At 49.6% G+C, this 12158-nt stretch overlaps 1 protein-coding gene across 3 annotated transcripts in view; it reads right to left on the bottom strand.

Annotated features, from left to right (window-relative positions):
• The window catches only part of LOC149344779 (dual oxidase maturation factor 1-like), a 77993-nt gene that overhangs the window by 44494 nt on the left and 21341 nt on the right, over window positions 1–12158 (bottom strand). For 2 of the 3 annotated variants that reach the window (XM_089546384.1, XM_089546383.1), the window contains exon 2: window positions 764–827. The exons of the other annotated variant lie outside the window; for it this stretch is intronic. The gene's annotated coding sequence lies outside the window, so the exon portion shown is untranslated. The remainder of the gene's footprint in view (window positions 1–763; window positions 828–12158) is intronic. 3 annotated transcript variants of the gene reach the window in all.

The raw sequence follows: 12158 nt of genomic DNA, 5'->3' as shown, positions 1-12158 counted from the left end.
CTCCAAGACTGTCCTGTCATGGTATAAAGACGACAGCGAATAAACCACTGCGACATCTCAGCATGTGAGACGGGTGTAAACTGCATATGAGCCTGGTTTAGACATCAAGACAGGGTTTGCTAAACCTGCCTGAGCACTGTCGCGTTGCCGAATCTCTGACGCAGTGCACGAACATTATGAACGCTGTCCCATGATTGAGTTCTGTTGCGGTGCTGAAACCTCCTTTCCAGGCAGACCGACCGCAGCATCTGCTGTGCGACGTCTAAGCGCCCCCTATATTTGAAACAGTCGCCGAACAATTCGAATTTCGTGAGAATTATTCAAAAGCATTCGAAAAGTTTGGGACATAATTTTCAACATACATATTCTGATTCGTTCAGCGAATGGAAGGTAGCATTTTTCGATTCGCTATTCCAAAATTTCGAACAATCGGGCACCCAAAACAAACTATGCCCATAGCAACCAACCTGTTCACTTTCTTTGCAAGAGCAGAAAACGGGCCGGAAATATGCCTTCAACCCGGTTGTCTTAGTCGGTGGGCTTTACGTTGTTGTCTGGTTTAAGGAAGAAATTGTCGAATGTTCGTTATTTATATTTGGTGCAAGACGTGTTCAGCATGAGCTTCACAAGGCGAACGAAAACCTGAACATGTTTTCGGGGTGCTCCAGTGGAGTTTAATGTGAGCGAGATAATTGAACCGGCTCTGACAGCCCCTGCCCCGCCCACAGCCAACGTCACTTTGTGGCGGCTTCCGTTTACTCACCACAGACGCCCAGTGAATGAGGAGCACTCCTACAGGTGCTTTATGGTCGACCCTCGCTGGTTGCCTGTAATGCAAGATAGAGGAGAAGATAATTTTAGCACCTCTTGCAACACAATCATATTTGCAAACAAAACACTGCAGTTCCCAATTCCCTCACGCCGTTACCTTCTTCAGCTACATGTCAGTTAATGCCAGTTAATGACATTCTAGTCGAAATCAAGAAGCTTGGGCAGTCATGTAATGAGAAGGCAAGGTAGCCGATGGCCTTTAAGGAAAACGGAGTGGATTCCAAGAGAAGGTAAGCGTAGCAGCGGGCGGCAGAAATTCAGGTGGGCGGAGGAGATTAGGAAGTTCGCAGGGAATAAGGTGGTCGCAGCTAGCCCAGGACAGGAGTAATTTGCTGGATATGCCTTTGTCCTGCCGTAGGCGCAGTTAGGCTGATGATGAAGATGATGATGATGAATTAGTTAGTCCTTTTAGTTATTCCTAAAGTAGTTTTCCTAAAGTAGTATTCCTAAAGTAGTATTCCTAAAGTAGTCCTAAAGTAGTTTAGCTATTCCTAGTAAAAGTTCACGGACGTGACATTGCACCCTACCCGTCTGACAGCAGACGTTGTAGTTCCTGAATAACAAAAAAAAGTGAGTGTGTTTGAAATCAGGTTCCCGGCGGCTACGGAACGATACTGGCCAGAGCTGGCACAAACACATCGCCAGATATGCCCTGAAAAGATAACGTAATTGAGCGCTCAATAAATGTCATAGAGTATTCACAACAGTGATTAAACAATTTTGAACAAGAAGCGCCTTTGCGCCTCGGGGAAACAGGAATGACACGTAGTGCGCCAGCGAGAGTATTTTTCGTTCAAGAACGCCCTTTGGGCTATTCGTTCTCCACCCAGCAGCGCGTTTCATTAGTACGCAAAGGACTGAGGCACATGCTAAGAGGCGTTTGCTTTTAGTTTTTTTTTTTTTGCTCGGGCAGCAGCTACGTGACTGAAAGCACGTCAGCACAATTGCCGCGTTCTCGCTGCCCGTTCGTACTTCTGCAACATAACCGAGGCTGGCAGAACTGACTGCAGTGCCTCGCTGCGAGCAAATCACGTATCATGGCTGAACACAGAAGCAAGATACTGTGGCCGATTTCTTTCTTAGACAGGACGTGCAACGCAGCGCCTGACGATCTATGATGTGTCTAGGAAAAGTAGAGTTCTTCTTTATCCCGCAATTAAACGAAGCAGGCAACATGCAGCGGCTGAACTCACCCTGCACAATTATATTTGTATGCGCCGAATAAAACAACGCCGGAATAAAGCCGATATTTGATTCACATTAATAAATGAATGAGCTTGTTTGACATCTACGGCCATGACTTCACCGCAACAGCGTAAGAGGCCTGTGGGTCGTTGCTTTATGTCGTGCGCGTGTGTTTGCTACTGTGCTCTACAAGACCTTCACACGCGTGCGACATGTACAGTCCAAGTCAAAAGTATACAGCTCAAGGGGTTTGTTTCTGAGCTCTTTAGCGCTGCTCCCTAGCAAATCAAACATTCCAAACCTTGGGAGGATTGAAGACTTAAATCCATTTTTCTTTCGAGAGATTACGGTCGCTAAGCATGCATAACGAGGCATGCTGCAGACCTCGCAAGGAAACCCCTTGGGTTGTACACTTTTGACGGGGGCTGTACATATGCTACTGTGTTAATATGTAAATATATTTATTGCCCAGTATACCTCTCCCCCTATCCTATCATCTACTGTCATCTCACCTCTTTCCTTTCACTTCTGCACATTGCCTGCTATCCTTTACTTCCGCTGCCCCAGCTCAGGTGCTTCCACACCTCACAAGGAAACCCCTTGGGTTGTATACTTTTGACAGGGGCTGTACATATGCTACTGTGTTAATATGTAAATATATTTATTGCCCAGTGTACCTCTCCCCCTGTCCTATCATCTACTATCATCTCACATCTTTCCTTTCACTTCTGCACATTGCCTGCTATCCTTTACTTCCGCTGCCCCAGCTCAGGTGCTTCCACACCTCACAAGGAAACCCCTTGGGTTGTATACTTTTGACAGGGGCTGTACATATGCTACTGTGTTAATATGTAAATATATTTATTGCCCAGTATACCTCTCCCCCTGTCCTATCATCTACTGTCATCTCACCTCTTTCCTTTCACTTCTGCACATTGCCTGCTATCCTTTACTTCCGCTGCCCCAGCTCAGGTGCTTCCACACCTCACAAGGAAACCCCTTGGGTTGTATACTTTTGACAGGGGCTGTACATATGCTACTGTGTTAATATGTAAATATATTTATTGCCCAGTGTACCTCTCCCCCTGTCCTATCATCTACTATCATCTCACATCTTTCCATTCACTTCTGCACATTGCCTGCTATCCTTTACTTCCGCTGCCCCAGCTCAGGTGCTTCCAGCAGCGATAGCGGATGCCGGGGCTAGCAACAATCTTTTCCTTCCATTTATTATGTTTTATTAAAAACACTTACTACTACTACTGTGGGTCGACGAAAATTGTAACGAAGTAAATGAATCCAGGAAGGGACCAACACGAGTATTCACGAGTGAAATAAACGAATTAAAAAAGGATTTCCATCGCTTTAAGGAAATGAGTAACGGCCCGATACAAGTGAACAAGAAGTGAAGCTTACTCTTGTGCACGCTACGCTTTATAGTGGAATAATAACAATATAAAAGATGAGCCGGGGAGAGGAACACGTGCTTATGAACGAGCGCCGTCAGAGTGCACCGGGTAAATATAACAGTATGATAAACAGCCACAGTGGCTGCTGTGTCCAACTTTTGTTTCCGACCGCTGCGATGTGCCTCCACCGCTTAATGTACACATGCAAAGTTGGAGGCGTATTTTATGCTTTTGCCGGCAGGAGAAGCGAGTTCATTCCTCGTTCTCTGCCAGTTAACCGCATCCGTTTGTTTTAATCACCAAGCAGAAACCGGGAGTAACGAAGTCGATAAACAGAAATGTCATGAGATTAGATAGACACAGAGAGAGGGGAAAGGCAGGAAAGTTAACCAGAAAGCGTGAGATTAGTGTCCGCTATATCATCTATGGGGCAAATGTTTGCGCAGTACCTTAGCATGCGATCAGCGAATCCAATCATCGCATGAGTGCCGCCGCTGGAGCTATCAGATACTGTCAAGGGCGCATCCATGCAATTGCCCCTAGTTTACGATCTCGCGATAGGATGCCTCGCGATTTAATCGACGCGCTCCGTCCTGGTTTCGCACCCTGCAATCGCGTTCTAAAGAATCGCTAACCAGGGCTTACCACCACGCTATCGGTGCTGTTAGCACCATAAACACTGCAGCCAGGTTTTGAAACCGTTCGCAGTGAAAAGCCGTGAGCCGATGCGAAATTCCAGCCGACGCGGCCGTCTGTGCTGAGTGTGTCAAGGACGCGCCATTCAGAGGGCGGCGCACGCGAGACGGAGCCCCTTTTTGCTTACGACTTTCGCAGAAACGCCGCGCGCGCTCTCGGGTTTGGTGCGACAGTCTGCTTAATTGAAGCATGCAAGGACGAGGCCGCTCTAAAATGGGCCGTAAGCTGGCTCGTTTAATTGCACTCTCCCGCCGAACCGCTTGTTTAAAAATTTCGAACAAGATATCCGAGACAGGGAAACACCCATTGGTGTTAGCGCGCTGTCGACGCAAGTGCAAGCCTGGATGCAGAGGACTGGGGCGGAGAGATTGTCAGCATTAGTTGGCAGTGTTCGGACCGCAGAATCTGGCAATAGCGTCTAAATGCATCAAAGACTGCTTAAGATTCCTTTTCAAACAAATTGACTCTTGCCTCGCAACGACATTCCGCACATGTACATTGGGCAACACGCTTGTCGAGAACATGTTCTGGGAGGGTTTCCAGATGAGCACGCGGTATCTAGAGATAAAATTTTGTTGAAAATGGTCTGGATGTAAGCAGGTGCAGTTAAACTCATAGGATTTCACCGTAATTTTTTGCCAGAAGCTTTGGGAGCTGCACCGTTATTTTTTTCCTCCCTGGTGGCAGCAGCTTTGGGAGCTGCAGAACACACAGTTCAGTCGTACTAGACGTGTTTTGCCCTCTGTACCTTTTATCTCCTTGCAAAGTGACTCCAACAGTGTGTCAGCAAACACTGGCTTCAATTCGCCCGCCCAACGTGTATATTTTATAACTGCTGCTTAAGCCCCCGCTTATGATTTCTTGTTACTTTCTTGATTTTGTTGGCAACAGCGCAGATACTCCATGATTGTGTAATGGCGCCAAAAAACTGGGCTGCAGCAAGTCTATATGAAATTACACTGTCTTCAGCTGGTCAGTCTTGTCAAGTCGATGCTCATGGAGGCCACATCGCCGAAACAAACAAAGAGGTAATGAAAGAGACAAGAAATTCTTTCGACGGCATCTCCAAGAATTAACAGCTGTTCCGTTTCTTGAACCCGCCAGAAGCTGACTAATTCCCAGCTGCTTCTCAAGGCGTGCGTTCATGCCATAGATAGTGGAGCATACATCACTGAATAGACAGGTGTTAGGTTGTACTGATTTTTGCCTGTGCTGTCCAATTTACTTTTTGAGTTCGAGAAAACTATAGCATCTTATTAGCCGTGAGTAACTGCCGCTCTTATTAGCCGCGAGTAAATGCCACTTTACTTCACCCCTGACAACAACAGAACTTTTGGTTACATGGCTTACAGTTTGATTGAGGGGGCAGCATGTGCAAGCTCTAGCAGGTACAGACCTCATACCTGCGTACCTTGTACCTCGTACAGAAATTGGCATCGCAGAGACGCCAGTATTCTCCTTCTCTGGGCACGTATTCAAACAGACTTTGTATAACACTGAATCTGATGTGTCGCGACTCGTGTGTAGCGACTGAATCTGAAGTGTTGTCGCCGTGAGCCCATGTATAGTTTGAAATGTAAAGGGGACAAAATAAAATAATTTCACCGCGCAGTTAGGGTCACTCACCTCGGCAACATGCTCTGAACCTGGTATATTTCTCGCGCTAAAGCGCTAAGACCAAGAAGGGGAACGAAGGACGCGTATTATTTATTTAATTATTTATGTACAGAATTTTGCAGACCGAATTGGTCCAAGCAGGAGAGTTTCCCAATGCACGTTGCTCAATGCGAGATTGGGATACCACGTGCTGTTTGGAGACAAGCGAAACCAGCCCGTACGCGCTACTTTTGAGCAAAGTTGGCGGCGGGTTAGTTTTCTCTCCGTGCACTACGGCACAAGGCGAAGTGACTTCGCATGTCGGCGGAAGTACTAGCGGGCATAGCTTTAGGACCCGCGTTGCCTATCTGATGGAACGTTCGACGTCCACTCGCCAGCTGCAAGGCTACCACTTGCAGCGTGGCTCAGTGGTTAAGGCGCTCATCTACCGAGCCGGAGTACCCAGGTTCGAACCCGACAGCGGTGGCCGCATTTCGATGGAGGCGAAGCGCAAAAGGCGCCCGTGTGCTGTGTGATGCCAGTGCAGGTTAGAGATCCTAACATGGTCGAAATTATTCCGGAGACCTCCACTACGGAACTTCTTTCTCTCTTTATTCCTTCACTACCTCCTTTGTCCTTCCCTTACGGCGCGGTTCTGGTGTACACCGAGATATGCCAGATAGTTACTGCGTCATTTCCCTTCGTCAATACCAATTTTCAATTTCATATCGATTAAAAGGTTTCAGGGTGACAGCATGCAAACACAGCACAGAAGTGAAATGTGAGTACGAGTAGTGGGCGCGCTCCTTCCCGCCCGATGAGTGACCACCAACGGTGAGTAAGTGTGTGAGGGGAGAGAGGCTATTCCTTCTAGCCAAAAAAATTTTTCCCCCCACGAAAGCTGGCTTCCTCAATTTCTAATTGAGAAAAACGCACTCTTCGGGTGAAAACCTCAAACCAGATCATTTCCTCCAGGAGTTTCCAGGTCTCTTTGTCTTCAGAAGCAGCATGTCCGCAAGAAAAGCAATGCGGCCGAAACCTGTTCCTCCCGATGAGCAGCTCACAGCGGAAAGCGGCACGAGTGCGAAAAGAAATGCTCGGCTCTCGAAGTAGCGGCCTCGTAATTCTTCGGTTCTTCCATGGTCCGGGCATGCGCCCTGTTGAACGAACGCCTGTCTCCTGCCGGAACGCGTTCCCGCCAGCGCGGCAGTGGCACAGATTCCGACCCGATGGCTCGCTCTTCGTGGATCAGAGGAGGGCGGCCTAATTGGGAGGACACACCGGCCGCCAAGGCTGCACCAGTGGACAGCCTTAAGCTCGTTAGACGCAGAGCAGAAGAGGCCGCGCAAACGGGCGAATAAGGGGGGGGGGGGATACGCTTCTCGGGGCCTCGATTTCTTTCCCATAGCGGTTGCGATGTCCGCGGCAGATAATTGCGCGATTAGAAAGGGTGAGCGCGCTCGCGGGCATTATAGCTGTTCCGCCCACCACGCGCTGAGATGTCATTAGAGGGGACGCCGGAGGACAAATTCGCCTCGCGCCATGCACAAGAGAGACACCTCCGATGGGCCGGTGGCATCGACTGTGAGAGGAGGGCGCTGTGTATAGCGGTGCCGCTCCTCTACAGGAGTCGGTCTTTGTCTTCTGCGACCAGTTTTCGACCGAGGGACCGGGGCCGATCACTAAGGCCCTAACGCGTGATGAGGTGATTTTCCGCAAAAACTAGCAGCCCCATCATTCGATACGAGCAATGAAGGTTTGGTTTATTGGTTTCTTCGGGTTTAACGTCCCAAAGCAACTTAGGCTTTGAAGGACGCCGTAGTGAAGGGCTCCGGAAATTTCGACCACCTGGGGTTCAACACCACGCACCGAAAGCATGTCGTCTGAGGAGAGTGGAGTCATAGGTGCCCCCGTTGTTTCGGCTCTTTGTTATTGTTTATTTTTGATAACGCTTTCCCATCGCATGCGAATGTTGCAGACGAGAACGGAAGTCAACAGCAAGACGCGATATTAACCGAGCCACTGCACCTATTCCAATATTGTAAATATATCACATAGCTTAAGCCTGTCACTTCAAGAACTACAGTTGCCTCGAATACCGCAAAAATACGCACTGAATGCTAAATACATTCCCAGAAGCATCGAGTCGCTTTTGGAAGCCAGGGGCTCTAAAGCTTCCCTAGTAGCACAATGTTTGTGAAAAATATACAGCCCATGATGTTTGCTTCCAGAGCGCGCAGTACGCCTCATGTAGTAATGGGATAAAAATCGAGAAGAAGTCTTGTGCTCACTTCGGTTTAGATAAGCGCCTACAGGCGCTCAGGAGAGCCTCACTCTATGGCTTAAAAAGTAACCCTCGGGCTGTATATTTTTGACAAAGGCTATCCGTAAGGTCGGAGTGGTGTCCGTGCTCAATTGTTCTCCACGGATCCAAGGACGTCAGGAGCTTGGTCTCGGCTCTCTCTGCATGCGGCCACCTTCGCATATGAACACGGTGCCGATACAGGTGCTTTCATTTATGCCATTTTGCTGCCCCATATCCAACGCTCGATCTCGTCAGTTTTCGGGCTCGGTTGTACAAACAACGCGCCCTTTTGCGACCCTGCCCGTCACTTTGATTGCAGAACTTGAGGCCGGAGAAAGCATCCACGACACATTCATGTCCAGCGGGATCCACTACGAAGTGCATGGGAACGTCCCATGCAGCGGCGGGGTTTCGATTTCCAGGAGACCGTTGTCGTAGAGAACTGCTTCGTCAAACGAGTCCCGCCATCGCAGCAGCTCCCACGTTGGCGCATTTTCTGCCGACAGACCAGACTTGCAGCGTTTGCACTGCACAATGACAGTCACTGAACTGCGAAATGAGAGGCCGCCCATCGCCGAAGAAGGGCACTGATTCTTCCCTTATTAAGCAACGCACGCAGGAGCCGAGGGCGCTTCTTGCTTTGGCGACGCACATAGTATATGCGATATAATCGTCCTAGAAACACAGAGAAACGCATTGTTTTCACAGCGGCCGATGGTTCCAATGTGGAGCTGTTCCTTAAGGTTTTAGTCGCATGAAATGCGAGGAAATATGAATTTCTCCACGCCATAAGCATGCGGCAAGAAAACGATGTAGCGGCCGACGCAGCCTCAACTAACAGACACAGGCCAACCAGTTTGCTGCTGCTAGTCCCCGCCGCAAACAAAGTGAACTTTGGCTCGGCTTTCGCATTCCGGAAACCCCAAGGAAAGTGGTTCGTGCCAGTGCGTCATCACTTCCGCGGGCTCCAAAGCGCCTGTCCGGCGATGGGCAGAAGAAACGCTCCTATTGGTCGGCGGTCGCTGTGAAGGGCAGCGGCGGCGAAGGGTGCGCGCGGTAGCGGTGCGAGTGGACGTCGCGAAGAAGCCGGTCGCCCCTCAGGAACCGAGCTTCCATGGCGCCCCACGACGGGGCCGTCAAAAGGGAAAGCGCGCGCTCCAGTTGCGCTCGGAAGCGTGTCAAGGCCGCCGACGCTTTAGGTGCCACGGGGAGCGCGGGAATCAATCGCCACGCGCCATTAACAACGGCTGCTGCCGAAACGAACGAGCACCACCGGATAGCACCCTCTCCACGCGTGCCACCTCCTCGTCGCAGCCCCGGTCCGCGGCCGCCGTGTTCCGCGCAGCATCTCGGAGTGCCCGGCGTTCACGGCCGTTTCGCCGGCGACGCAGAGCGAAACGGCGAGTGCGTCGTTCCTGGGCACCCGAGCAGAGCAAGGACTTCGGCACTGACCCTGCCGAGTCACCACGGCTGCTGCCATGCGCGTTTCTGTTGATTAGTCCGCTCGCACGCAGAGACCCCGTGCGACAGACCTGTCCGGTGTCATCTCGCTGCACCGGCGTAATCCACTGCAGTGTGTGCATCGGTCGTGAAAAGAGCTACTACTGGGGCTAGTTGGAAATACATTCTTGAATTACCTTGAGGTAATAGGTCGGGCTAGAAATAGACGGGAACGAGAAATTATTAAAGCCTTCGCAATGCACGCTGCTCCAGATAAGCAATGCGTCAGCTCGCCTTCGGTGATGTTAGTTTTTTTTTTGTGTGTGGTTTTTGTGGGGTTTAACGTCCCAAAGCAACTAAGGCTATGAGAGACGCCGTATAGTGAAGGGATCCGGAAATTTCGACCACCTGGGGTTCTTTAACGTGCACTGACATCGCACAGTACACGGGCCTCTAGAATTTCTCCTCCAAAGAAATTCTAGCCGCCGCGGCCGGGATCGAACCCGCGTCTTTTGGGTCAGCAGCCGAGCACCATAGCCACTGAGCCACCGCGGCGGCCCGGTGATGTTAGGGGGAACCGAATTAACCTACCTCGAGAATAGTAATCTTCGGCAATTTAAGCGCATGTGTTAGTCGTTGTCCTGTTTCTTTTCGCCTGTTTTTTTCGTTCTTCCCCTTTTTTCCCCCCTTTTATTCCCCTTTTTCTTCATTCTCGGCAGCGCTGTGTGCTCCTTCCTCTTCTATGTATGATATGACGTCAATGTGTGTATATAGTCATGTTTCTTCAGAGATAAAACAGTTGTTAGAAAGCGCTTCGTCCTGTGTGTTCGTCCCTTCTTTTCCGTATTTTGATAGCGCTCACCGATACCTTCAAGAACGGTCGTGAAAGCTGCGGCTGTTTTGTCGCGCTTACTCGATGTCCGCAGCCTATTCCTGCCCGTGGCTGCTTCTGTAAGCTAGCCGGCTATGCGGAGTCCTTGCCGATAGCAATGCAGTGGTAAGTTTCCCTTCCCGAAGACGCTGAAGGCGCGTACGCAACGTCACGGCGGAAACGCTGACGCAGAGACACCGCAGGAGCGGCCTCGGGCAGCACAGGACAAAAACACGCGAGTCTTCGGCTGCACCGAGAAAAGGTGTGAAGCTATTCTCGTGACTGCACATTGTCTCCGTTCCTTTCGCTTGTGCTGACGAAAAGCGATGCGCGGCCTACCGAAAGCAGCATGGAGGCTGCGCTACGTGCGACACCCCTTGCTGTCGAATTGCGTGCGTTATAACGCTTCCGGGTTTGAGGGTCAATTCTGGATAGGAAATGAAAGTGCGTTAGGTTGCGCTCGACAGTGTTCAGTGTGCGCTCTCACCATCTATTTCTAGGTAGGAACAAGACTGTATATAGATAGCCGATAAAGTTGCAGCATGCATGTCTATGCGTGCGTGCGTGCGTGCGTGCGTGCGTGCGTGCGTGCGTGCGTGCCTGTGTGTGTGCGCGCCTGTGTGTGTGCGTAATTATAGTCAGTTTTGACTTTTACGTTCGTACAGAGTTCACGTACGCAAACGTCAGAAGTCTACGCGGCCGACGGGCATGTCGTTTGAAACCTTATAGTTACACGAGGCACAAGCAGCCCCTTGTTCCTAGCGCCATCTACTATCAGATACACAAACTGCTGTAGCTACTCTAATACAAGACGTGTCAAAACCAAGCCGGTCTAACTGAGGCGGAACATACTATGACGACGACCAACGCTACTTCGTCAGGTTTAACAGCTGAAAAATCGGCATTCTGTCCAATAAACAAAACCTATTTGTCACTTGAAACCTTATGCGACGGTAAGAATGGGCAAATTGAAGGCGAATGCGACAGTTTAGAGCACGATATCACGTCGAGGGACTAGCGACAGAGCTGTTATCGCTGTGAAGCGGCCGGGAAGGGTGCCGCCATGTTGTCAATGCTACGTACGCAAGCAACTCAAAGACCGCGACGTAAAAATCCGAATCTCACGTACGTCTGTGAGACTCACGCAGACCGTTGGCGTTCTGCGCATGCCCACTGGTCACCCGTAAGAGATTTACGTACGTGAAGCTTCTACGTACGTGAAACTAAAACTGTCTATATGTATGGGGCTCTTGCCGACGAACAGTCAACCACAAAGCGATTCACTCAGACCGAACTCTTACAAGGTACCAATATACTATGTGCAAAGTTATAAAAAAAATGAAATCAAAGCTTCATTTACATGACGCGAAGGAAAAACGCTGCCAGTAGGCCGCCGGGCGAGTCGGCTTTCACGTGTAAAAAGCAGCGCTTAACAAGAATGACAACATAGGCAATAAAATGATTACAACCACAAAATGGTAGAGAACAGAAAAACTCAGGCGCGAAAACAACTCCCGGGGTATGTATGTATTGTCTCTGTCCGTGTACATAGCGTTATGACTACCAGCCGAACAAACAAATAAATAAACATTAACTGCGTGATAGTCGCTAAACATGATGGCAAAGAATGACACCGGTGCTCCTTGCCAAAATTCGAACGGGGTGCAGCAACTTTCCTATAGTACTCATGTCCGGTCGCATAATATGGGTCATTCTTTTCTAAACAGGCCGAAGTATCTAAGTCATGTGTATTATTCATTCCATATTTAAATTTAGCCCTTCAACAATATCGGCATAGTTTGCGTACACTAGCATGAGCCTCGTT

This window comes from Amblyomma mixtum, chromosome 5, assembly GCF_055824585.1.
Source record: "Amblyomma mixtum isolate Tamu chromosome 5, ASM5582458v1, whole genome shotgun sequence".
NCBI classification, from domain to species: Eukaryota; Metazoa; Arthropoda; class Arachnida; order Ixodida; family Ixodidae; genus Amblyomma; species Amblyomma mixtum.
Note: the sequence above shows the minus strand (reverse complement) of the source record. Positions and strands in the feature narration are given on the sequence as shown.